This window comes from Bidens hawaiensis, unplaced genomic scaffold (assembly GCF_021521415.1).
Source record: "Bidens hawaiensis isolate Kalapana, Puna unplaced genomic scaffold, B.hawaiensis_p1.1 tig00001269_1, whole genome shotgun sequence".
NCBI lineage: Eukaryota > Viridiplantae > Streptophyta > Magnoliopsida > Asterales > Asteraceae > Bidens > Bidens hawaiensis.
The window spans coordinates 3,708,924-3,721,318 of NW_027491072.1; the positions used below are offsets into that span (position 1 = coordinate 3,708,924).

Genomic DNA, 12,395 nt, shown 5'->3' on the forward strand with positions numbered 1-12,395 from the left:
TCATTTAAATTCTGATCCAACAACATACCTTTTAAAAAATGAGAATGTGTATGTGTCATGTGGGAAACAATTATGGGCGTTGTACATACCATGAATATTTTCATGGCAGTATAAGGAAGGACTACGAATCTTATACGTACCATAAAAATTGAACTTAAGGGACGAGTGTGGACTTTGTATGTGTTCACAACCATGAGCATAGTGATAGTCTATGGACTATGTATGTACTCTTGGTTAGTATGGGAATGCTAAGAATGTGAATGTGCTAAGTATATGTATGTTATGTAATGTTAAGTTATGCATGATAGGACAATTTATATTATGATATGTACACCTTATGATATGAATGTTAATGAACGGATAAAGGTAGCATGCAACCTATATTAAACTAGAAGTCACTCAGTGTGGATGCGACTGTTAGTAAGCATGCAGGTTAACTAAAGAATAAGGTGAGAAGCTAAGAGTGCATGCAAGGTATTCGTCGAGTGCCAGCATCCAATAAAAGCATTTTATGTTATGTTTTTTTAGACAAATCATGTAATGTTTTATTATATTTAAATGATTAAGTTTTAGTTCCACTAAAATGGAGGTAATATCTCTAATGATAAATGTATTCGTGAGTAAGTCCAAAACTGTTAGGCCCCTAATAAGAGGGCGTTACATTGTGAATGCTATAAAATATGCAATAATTGTCTTTTTGTTTAAAGTTAAAACATTACTTATTGTTTCTTTTGTTTCTTTTTTTTTTGTTTCTTTTATTTTACTCACATGAAAGGAGAAAAAAAAGTAGAGAAGCCAACTACTCTATAATGCAATGTAATCATATGCAAGAATTAATAAGTATGCCCTTTATCTAAGTAAAATTTTATTTTAACCCCTTGCAAGAATAAGTTATATATTTTGCTCTTATGACAAACAAGTAGTAATGTCGAGCCAAATTGAGTTAAGCAAGCCAACTTGAGTTTTATTTGGAGGCTAGCCAAGCCAACTTAGAATGAAGTTTTAATCATGTTCAAGCTAGCATAGGCTCATCACGTTAGTAGTTTTAAGTTGATGTCATGCCACATTGTGTCGGCACACCACCGGAGAATTATAACAAAGAAATTAATTATTATAATTTGGTAAACTGGCTTCTTATAATCCCAACTATGACCGATTAGAAAATATAAGTCTCAACTATTGAAATGACAAAAAATAATCCCAAACGCATGTAGGTGCAAAGTTAACAGAAACTTATCCAGCCGTTAGTTTTTGGTGATGTGACCACCGACTTGTCTCTTAACCAGATGGCGGGCACGATGAGTTTTCATTAACAGGTTTATATAGACGATGAGTTGTCATTAATTAAAAAAAATTAATAATAATAAATAGATCAATCAATCAATCAAAGAATTGCTCAATTCTTTTCCAGCTTTTCCGGTGGTCAGGAAACCGACGGTGGTGGTAGTGGCGGCGCTCGATGGTGGTCGCGACGGATGGTGGTTGCCAAAAATACGAAGATCGTTACGTATAATTACTGCTAAATCAGACTAGGTCGGCGATAATTACTTAATCAGGGCTTGCCAGTGCTAGTCGGACCTGAGAAGATGCTTGATTTCCGAGGTTGAGATTCCGGCAAAGCCTCCGGTGTTTGATTTCCGGTGTTGGAGAAGACATGATTTCTGGATCCGGAATACGAGTTGGTTTTTGTGCTTTTTTGTGATATTTTACAATTTACCTTGTGCTTTAGTCCTATTAACAAGAGTTACCCCTCAAGTTCAAATATATATACTCTTTAGACTTAAGTTATATCAGTGGGGCTGGTTAAGAGATAACCCACCGTAATAAATGACAACTCAGCTGCCACGTCATCAAAAACTAGCAACTAGTTAAGTTTTCGTTAACTTTGCACCCACAGGCGTAGTTGGGATTACTTTTTGTCATTTGAATAGTTGAGACTTATATTTGTCAATCGGACATAATTGGAATTATATGAATCCAATTTACGTTATAATTTAATAAAAACATGCTAATACGAAAGAATGCTTAGTGTTTGATTTTACTCCAACCACCAAAGGCCGTATTCAACCAACAGGATAGATAAATGATTGTTTGTTATAGACAAGATGGTATCAATTTCTAGGCTATAATGCCATGTACAACCTGATCCAACATGGTTCAACTCGAGCAAAGCTTTGCCATGCCAAACTTGAGCTCAGAAAAATATCAAGAATTGATATGCACAACAAAGTGATATTTGTATTCAAAGATGTGACGTGTTGTTTAGATGCTTTGTTAAATTGTATTCTTAAGAATTCATGAACTCTTCAGAATATGTCCTTTGAAATGCTCGTTTTTTCTGTTCCGGCGTTGAACCCTTGGGATCACAATCGTTTCTTAATAACATCACAACCTGCATCAGAACAAAACACACTAACTTTACTATCTTATGGTGTGACAAAGAATGAAATAAAATAAATTGCCTGGTTCATTTGAGGACGGAGAACTGGAGTGAGCTCAATGCACAAGGAAGCCACAAGAATGACACATTCCATTTGTTGTTGATTATAATTATCACCAAGAGAAGGATCAACAAGTTCTCTTATTTGATTTCTTTCCATCAATGGTTTTGCCTAATTGAATACTGTTAGCTAAATAACATGATGCTATAACTAATTAACTAGCTTACCCAAAGTACCAGACTCTTCTGTGCATCATCTAAAGCTTGTCGCCCTGTTATGAGCTCCAAAAGTAACACACCATAAGAAAATACATCTATCTTCTCATCCACTATCCCGTGCATGAAGTACTCTGGAGCAAAATAACTGTCGTCAACATGAAGACAACAAATGTTTATCTAATTTATTTACAAATAACATCATGGATGCTAACTATAATTTTGGTTTTAGATACCCAAATGTGCCTTCGAATTTTGATACATTGTGATGAGTCCACTCTTTTGGTAGCCATGTTGCAAGCCCAAAATCACAAATCTGAAATTTTTCAGTCACTTAATGTCAACAACAATTGAATATGAAAATGGCTAATGTAAGGGTAGGGTGCGTCAAACCCCGATACGACCTTTTACTTATTACATTATGTATATATTTAGTGCATCATCATTGTCTACTAACTAAAGCGCAATGGGCTGAGAGGGGGGGGGGGGTTGTGGAGATAACCCCTAACCGGGTCTGGCCCAATATGGTTAGGGTTTCATGATGGTAACCATGAAGTTTCATTCATCTTTCATTTGAAGGATCTCCTTTTGAACCCTTGACTCCAACATATTTTTGTGTCTGTAAAAAAGAGAAAACTCTTCGAAGTCACCTCCACTCCCCCATATTTCTATTTCAGATCTCGAGCAACCGGAGAAGAAGAGGAAGTCATGGTTCGTTCATCTCGAAAACCGGAGAACATTGATATGGATCTGACTCGGATTTATTTCGTGTTTCTTCAGCTAATGTTATCACTTAAGTGTGTCTATGCATTGTTTCAAGTTAAAATGGGTTTGGATTGCAACACTTATTTTAGTGTTAAGTCAAAATTGGTTGGGTTGAGTCCCACTTTTTTCTCTGTCATGTAGATTGTATAACAAAGAAATTCAAATAACCCCATCTTTTTTCATGATTGATCACATTGGTTTTTCGATAAAGAAAAAAATGACCCTCATGGCCCATTAGTATTATGAAAAAAATTTATAGACATTTTACTAACGAAAAAAATTTCAAATATCATAAACTAAAAAGATTATTGTTTAGTATTTAAGCCTAAGCTTATTACAAATTAGAAAGGCCTAATTTTTGTGAATTTAAATAACCCCAAGCTAATAGCCAATTGAAAAAAAGAAGTCCAATTTTTTCCTTTTCCTAATTCGCATTGTTAACGTGTATACTTAAAAAAGGACAATTCTTAGATTATCTTATAGTGGATAGTGGTGATTGATGAAACCAGAACAAAAATTAAAAAAGAAAAGAACAAGTGGACTTTATGTGAAAGAAAATTTGATGTGAAATTATTGTGCAGTCGTCTAATTGTAGACCTTAAATTCGTCCAACATGAGATATTAAATTTTTTTTTTGATGTGGGTTGCTACAAATCTAACCCCGTAAAATACAGAAATAATTATAGAAATTGTCTTTTATGTTTGCATCTAATTTCGTAATTTTTTTTATCTTCAAAATTGATCTGCTTAATCCTTTACGTTTATAAATCCAATAACATTTGCCCTTTGGCCCTCACTCAGTTAATTTTTTTTATTAAGTCAGGTCGTGTGCCTTGCACATGAGGGGGGGGGGGGCAAATTGATCATTTTACCTATTAAATTAAAAAAATATTTTTATAAATAAACAAAAACAATAAAAAAAAACTTGATATATATATATTTTATATTCTCATGTGCAAATCATATGACCTTACTTAATGAGAAAAATTAACTGGGTTATGGCCAAAGGATAAACATTGTTGGATTTATAAACGTAAAGGATAAAATAGATCAATTTTGAAGATAAATGACAATTGATGAAATTGGGTGCAAACATAAAGAATAATTTCTTTAATTCTGTCTAAAATAAATGCTTGACTTGTCTGTAACATCTCAGGTTTTTTGAATTTGAATTCGTTTATGTTCAACCCGACTCATAATGTAACTCAGATCTTTCGAATTATTTAAATTTTGTATTTATTAGTATTTAACTTGGTTAAACATAATTTATATTTTCTTAACTTTCAAACTCGTCAAACAACTTTTAAAAATCCTTAAAATCGCTTAAAACGGCTAAAAATCGCATTTATAAAAGTACAAGGACTATTTTTGACCTAAATCCCGAAACTGATGCCCCAAGATAAGTTATATAATATCATAACATATCCATTTTCTTACCTTTAATATTAAAAAAGAATTTTGGTTGTTAATTGGTTCAATTTTGTCGTAATAAGTTTATTTTAAACAAGCAATTACCTAATAAACGATTTTGGGATGTTTTAATTAATCAAAACACATCATAAAACCCTAAAATATTATTGAAAACATCAGGCACCATCTCTTAATCTCGAAATTCCCTTCCCCCATTGTCGGTTTCTTCAAAATTATTCAAGTTCTTCAAGCCTCGGTTGACTTTCAAACTTCAAGGCTCTTTGACGTGATTATCTCTTGTTCCATTAATCGTCTGGGTAAGTTGTCATCATGAAAAATGTTGTCTTTTATCTAACTAACAAAAGCCCTCAATCAATTTTACTGATTGATGGGGTTTTGTCAGTCAATTACTTTCCTAGCCGTTTAAGGACATAAAAGTCAATTTTAAATGTTTTTCAATTACTATATCTTCTGATCGGATTTAACTTTCTGTCCAAAAGACTTTTAGTTTTATCTCAAAATTTTGAGTGTGCTTACCAAAACCCAACTTCCGACTCGTTGTTTGGATTCTGATCAGTACCTGCTCGCTTATTTACTGAAAACCTCATAACCAGAGTTCTATACATCCGTTTGGATTGATTCCAGCGGCTATATTCTCGGTTTTTGACTCTATTTTATTTTGTATAAGTCTCAAGTCTGGTTGGATCAGAACACTTGTCACGTTAACTTTTCTTTTTTATTCTATCTTTTGGTTATTCGCTTAATTGTCAAGGTGAGTAGTCATTCCCTACTTTTACAGCTTTAAACGTTTTGAGGACACTTGCGTATTTATCAGTATTTACATATTATATATTATTCATAATAATAAACTGTGAGTGTTGTGTGTTATCAATTGAATGATTAATTGCTATTTGTTTACTTATTTTATTTCATTGTTTTTCGGAGAGGTCCATCATAATATATCGTAGTAAGTATGATTATACGGCGTCTTCGTAACCAAATCCCGATTCGATAGGCGATGGTCAACCGACACCCTTATTTGTATTTACTTGTTATAGTAGCCAAAGCCCGATTCGCTAGGCAATTATAACTGACACAACTATTTGCACATGGTTTGATTGATTTATATTCACAATATCAGTTTTGCTCATTTTACTTGTGCATTATTATTAGCGTCAAAACTAGTGACTTTTCTCACTCAAAACCATGTTGACAAATCTATATTATTTTGTACGCATTTGCATGATTATTATTTGGTATGAAGCTAAGGTGAAGATACACTTAAAGAGAACTTAGTTAATAAAATAAAAGATATTTGTATTCTATTTTTATTTTGGTAAATTTGTTTAAACTTCGTGTACTTAATTGAAATTTTGTAATAAATAAATAATTAGATATTCCCATATTTAAATTGTGTTAGTACCTTTTGAGTTGTGAACCAACGGTTCGCACCCCGACATTTTCGCCTTAGGTTGGGGTGTGAAATTGTCCACCCACATAACCCGAAAATAAACAATATATATATATATATATATATATATATATATATATATATATATATTTAGGTTAAAATAAAAACCCACTTGAGTTGTGAAAACTCTGTAAACCCATTCTCAATTTTTAATTAATGTTTGAAACTTGTGGTCCACAATTAAAGTTAATAAAAAATGTTTACATTTTCTCTCTACTGAAAACTATGTTTAAAAGTTAAAAAAAATGTAAAAAAAATATGTAACAATTTTTTTTAAAATTTTTTGATGTTTTTGTATTAAATGTAACAACATATATTACGTATGTAAAAAAAATTATGTTACATAGGGTTTTCACGAAATTTCTCAACTCAAAAGGGTTTTCATTCTATACTCCTCTCGCCCCCCTCTCTATTATACATATACACACACACACAAGTTTTAATTCTCGGTAATCCGGGGGTTGTTTTCATTTTTCGTTTTAATATTATATATTTTTTTGAATTTTAATTTTATTTATTGTAAGAAACTTAATAATATACTTAGGGATGAAATAGTTTCACAAATAAATGAGATGTTCTAATCCGTTTAAAAGTTATATGGGTTTGGTGAGATCGATGACCCGCTTATTTTTTATACCATAAAATTACTTCTTAATTATATATAATATCTTTTTTTAAATCGGTTATTAATTTTTAATAATCTTATTTTATAAGATGTTCATAATAAATATTTGATGAGACTAATTTTTAATATAATGAGATACTATAACTCGTTTAAGGGTTATCTGGGTTTGATGAGAGCCATATCCATGAATTCAGGTCAAATGCATGAAAAGCCTCTATTAAAAATAAAGTAATCCGGTGGCTTGAGAGAATGTAGGTAACAAACAGAAATCTTTTAGAGGTTTCTCTTTTATATGTATATATATATATATATATAGAGAGAGAGATCAAGAGAAAACTCTTTTTTAAAAAGAAAGCTATAAAGAAATATTTTTAATTTAATTAAAAAAATATTTTTAAGTTTTTTTTCTTTCGTTCTCCTTATATATTATTATTCTTGAAATAACCGTTAATAATAATAATAGTAATGTTTGGATAAACAAAAAAAATAAACTAATATACTACTCATCAATTAAAAAAAAAGAAACAAAAAGAAAACAATAAACAAAATAAATAATATCATTATTAATCATATAAAAAAAAAAAGTCAATTGATTTGACAACACATAAAAGTTTATTTTCAAAAACCAAACCCCCTCCATCTATATTGTGCAGTAAAATAATAATAATAATAATAAATGAATTTATGAAATCACATGTAATCGGGGCCCACTTTGACCAAAATCAACCTCTCTAACTTCCTTCTCTTATTTCTCTCTACAAGTTTTGTGAACTGCTTTCCTTGTCATTTTTCCTATATTGTGGTAGGCTGCTTCAACTCAATTATTTACCATGATTTACGGAGACAAACAATGCAATAATGGAATACACCATGCCTGGAAATAATCTTTCAGAAGGAAATGATTTTCACAAAATATTTTATTGAAGTTTTAAGCCATCTATCATGATCTATTGTTGGCTATAAAAACCAACCAACCGTGCAACATTGTGTAACTTAACAAACTCGATCCACACCATCTTCGACCAACCTGTTTTCATATACTCTAAACCCAAACAACGCCACCACTTCGACGATTCCAGCAACCAATCCCGCACTACTGTTGCCGCACGCCGCCACCACCACATCACTGTCGCCGCCGTTCACGTTTTACGGCAAGTGCCTCTCGCCATCACATCACGAATCCGACTAAGTAACCCGAACCTAAACCTATATTGGTTATCTACTTTGATATTGAACATCAATCATAACACAAACATTTAGTTTTCAATAGGAGGTTATAAGCTTAGGACTACGATGAGTGAATATAGAGAAGATGAACCAATTTAGTTAAGGAATAAAAGAATTAACAAGCTGATCTGTTAACATAAACCTGCTAAGCTTAACTGGTTAAGGCTCCTCAGTTTCAAACAGTAGGTCTGGGGTTCGAAACCTGCTTGCTGTAATTGTTTTGTTTTTAATAATTATCAGCCCAGTTTGACTATATAATAAACTGTTTCTGAGATATAAGCAGAAACAGAACCTTGCTTCATTGGTTACGTTATTTGGGTTTTAGCTGATAGGTCACGGGTTCAAAACCCTCACACAGCATTTATTTTTTTTAAGTTAATAGCTCTATTAACTGGGTTACTTAAGTGGTGCTGAAAAGGAAGTTTAACAGCTATCAAGGTTATCCAACTGGTTAAACTGTTAACTGGAAACAAGCATGTTGTGAGCTCGAACCCCGCTTCTTGTGTTTATATTTTACATATTAAAACAAGTATTTTAACATATTTTATCAATTTATTTAAATTCATTAGTCAAGTACTTAGATTATTTTATTTATTATTATTTAAACAATAGGTCAAGAGTTCCAACCCCACTTGTGACAAAACTATTTTTGATACCTTGTTTTATATTCATCTATAATCATTTTTGACATTTAAAATAATATTCGTTAATATATATATATATATATATGTATATATATGAGATATCAACCTCATTAAATGATACTTATTTTTCTTCATTAAACGACTCTATGCTTTCATATATACATAACATAAAATTCGACTTTACCCTTTTAGACCGTACGCGCCCTTATGAGCTATATGTATACGATGTAGGTTGATTAAAAGAGTGTCATTTGTATTACTTATCTCTGTAAGACAACTAATCAACAATCAAGGTATGGATCCTAACCTCTCCCTATTGTTATCATATTCGATTGTTATAAACCCCGTTGATATTATATATCTTTGGAACTCCTAACGTCTTTGATACCTCGATTCGTTTGGCCGTCCGTTCGATTCATGTTCAGATTATGATTTGTTATTTGACTTGTTAGCGTGCGATATATTTATTACTAAATTGTACTCATTATTGCATGTTCCGTAATTTGTTAAGATATGAATTATTATTGTATAACTCAGATTATTTGTACTCTGTCACCCTGAGCACTCGCTTCCCGTGGAGTGTCCCACGGGCATAACATTGTGGCATCGATGTTATGTGCTCCTTCCGTGACGGAGAGATCAGTTCACGGCGTCTCTTAAATACAGGTGTGGTACATAGCTATTAGGAGGCGTATGGATATCTTAGTTCAGTTTCTGTTTCAGTTTCAGGAAATGGTTGTGGGTACGCCAGCTTACGCCATTTCGGGTGATTGACATACATGAGTGGCCCCCCTATATGTCGTCACATATTTTTAAACTCAGTTATGCTTATGGGTACATCCGTATGATATCTTTCCGTTCAGTTATTTTAGTTATATAATTTTAAATCAGTTATGTGTTATCATATATTGTGATATTGAATTCAGTTAATTATTAATTGCTTTTGAGCCTTAATATTCCGTACCGGGCATTCGGCTCATTCCGTAAAGTTTTTACACTTCAGGTTCACAGGATACTTTGGGTGGAATCAAGAGAGAAGCCTAACACTTAGGAATAATCTGAAGATGTCTGTTAAGCTTATGTTATCTGAATAATATGTATTCGGACTTAGTAACTGATCTATCAGTAGTTTGTACTTTTGACTCTAATGAAGTAATGGAGTTATGTCTTTTGTCTCTGTATACTTCCGTACATTGTGACATGACAGCCCATCCGGGTTAGGGTGTTACAATTCTTCATCAGAAAATAATATAAAAAAAAATTCGTTGTAGTGCACTTATACAATATATTGACTTTTTTTATTGCATATGTGTATTTGTGTGCATTTTATATGTGTAATAGTGTTGAATAGTATATATGCATTTGTTTTGTATTGTACATGTAGAAAATGTTACATTATATGCAAAAAAAAAAAAAAAATAGTGCATATGTGTATTAGTGTTGTATGAGGTTAGGTTAGAATAAAAACCCAATTAAGTTGTAAAAACTCCAGAAACATATTCTTAACCATATGTTTTTAATTAAAGATTAAAATATTGTGGTCCATAATAAAAGTTAATAAAAAATGTAAAAGTTAATATACATTTTCTCTCTTCTGAAAACATATATAAAAATTAATAAAAAAATATAAAAAAATAGCAAAACATTTTTTTTATGTTTTGTATTAAATATAACAACATATATTACATATACAAAAAAAAACAATATTACGTAAGGTTTTCACTAATTTTCACAACTCTAGTGGGTTTTCATTTTATACTTTGCCAGTGTTGTATTACATATATATACAATAATGTGTATTGTATACAAGTAATAGTATTGTATTTACATATATTAAATAGTTGTGTATTGTGTAACGCAATTATATTGTATTATATGCAATAAAATGCTATTGTACATATGCGCTATACGATATGGTACACATACACTAATTGATAGTCCTTTTTTAGGAATAATATTAACTTATTAGAAGGGTAAATGAAAAATAAATTACAAAATATTTTTTTTTAAAAAAAAGTTAAAGTTAATTTTTTATTAATTCTCTAAAAAGTTAAAGTTAATTCTTTATTAATTATCTAGTTTTCATTTTAAGAAATCCCATCACTATATATAATATATATATTTATATATTACCTGGGGCTCAAAATCTTGCATAAGAAGAATGTTATCTGCCTTGATATCCCTATGAATGATTCGTCTTCGAATTCTCATGAAGATACAACAAGCCATCGGCAGTCCCCTGTATAATCTTATATCTGGCACCCCAATTTAATTTCTTTTTTGCACCTAAAACAAAAGTTAATAATAGTAAATATTTAATTACATTAATTAGTTAAAGAATATAAATATATATACCACGCAAGAGGGATCCTAGGTGAAGAAACACTAATTGACCCCGGGCAGATTACGGATAATCTGGGGGTTAAATAGATGTTTCCCACGAGTGGTTATGTCCGGCAAAGATGGTTCTTCTGGTGACCTGCAAAACAGACACCGTGAGCTCGTCACTTAGAAGGGGGGGGGGGTACCTCCTTGTGACCGCCCTCCGGCGTGAGAATCAGACTAGATTGCTCTTGAATATAAGTGTATATTAAGAGATTGCTAGAAAAGATAAGATGTGATAAGGTAATGTGTCCATACCATTCCAAGGTGTTGGAGTATTTGTAGCCGAAGGTAGGTTTCCAAGCAGGTACAGCCGGCTGAATAGTATTTCTGCTCTGCCAACTGTGGGCTACGCACGTGCCATGCTGGTGGTTGGTGGGTAGGCAGCGGCTGATAGTGACCAGGCAGGCTGTGTACTATTCCAGTTCCACCAACTGCAGGCTATGCACGTCCTCCGACAGGTTGGTGAGTAGGCAGCGGCTGATAGTGACATACAGTACAAGAGCGTGCTGCTCGTCATACTGTTGTCAGTGAGCTGTCGTATCTTTGGTCAGATCTTTTGTCCATACCTTGTCAGGTACAGTACAAAAGATCCTCCAGTATCGTACGGACTGGCTCATTTGTGCGGGAGTGTTCCCGGCTTTGTGCAAAAGATGGTTCTTCTGGTGACCTGCAAAACAGACACCGTGAGCTCGTCACTTAGAAGGGGGGGGGGTACCTCCTTGTGACCGCCCTCCGGCGTGAGAATCAGACTAGATTGCTCTTGAATATAAGTGTATATTAAGAGATTGCTAGAAAAGATAAGATGTGATAAGGTAATGTGTCCATACCATTCCAAGGTGTTGGAGTATTTGTAGCCGAAGGTAGGTTTCCAAGCAGGTACAGCCGGCTGAATAGTATTTCTGCTCTGCCAACTGTGGGCTACGCACGTGCCATGCTGGTGGTTGGTGGGTAGGCAACGGCTGATAGTGACCAGGCAGGCTGTGTACTATTCCAGTTCCACCAACTGCAGGCTATGCACGTCCTCCGACAGGTTGGTGAGTAGGCAGCGGCTGATAGTGACATACAGTACAAGAGCGTGCTGCTCGTCATACTGTTGTCAGTGAGCTGTCGTATCTTTGGTCAGATCTTTTGTCCATACCTCGTCAGGTACAGTACAAAAGATCCTCCAGTATCGTACGGACTGGCTCATTTGTGCGGGAGTGTTCCCGGCTT

The 12,395-nt window shown here is 33.1% G+C and overlaps 1 pseudogene; it reads right to left on the minus strand.

The window, feature by feature from the left end:
* Nucleotides 1–2,287: 2,287 nt before the first annotated feature.
* LOC143569944 (receptor-like cytosolic serine/threonine-protein kinase RBK2) overlaps nucleotides 2,288–12,395 on the minus strand; it is a 30,081-nt pseudogene continuing 19,973 nt past the window's right edge.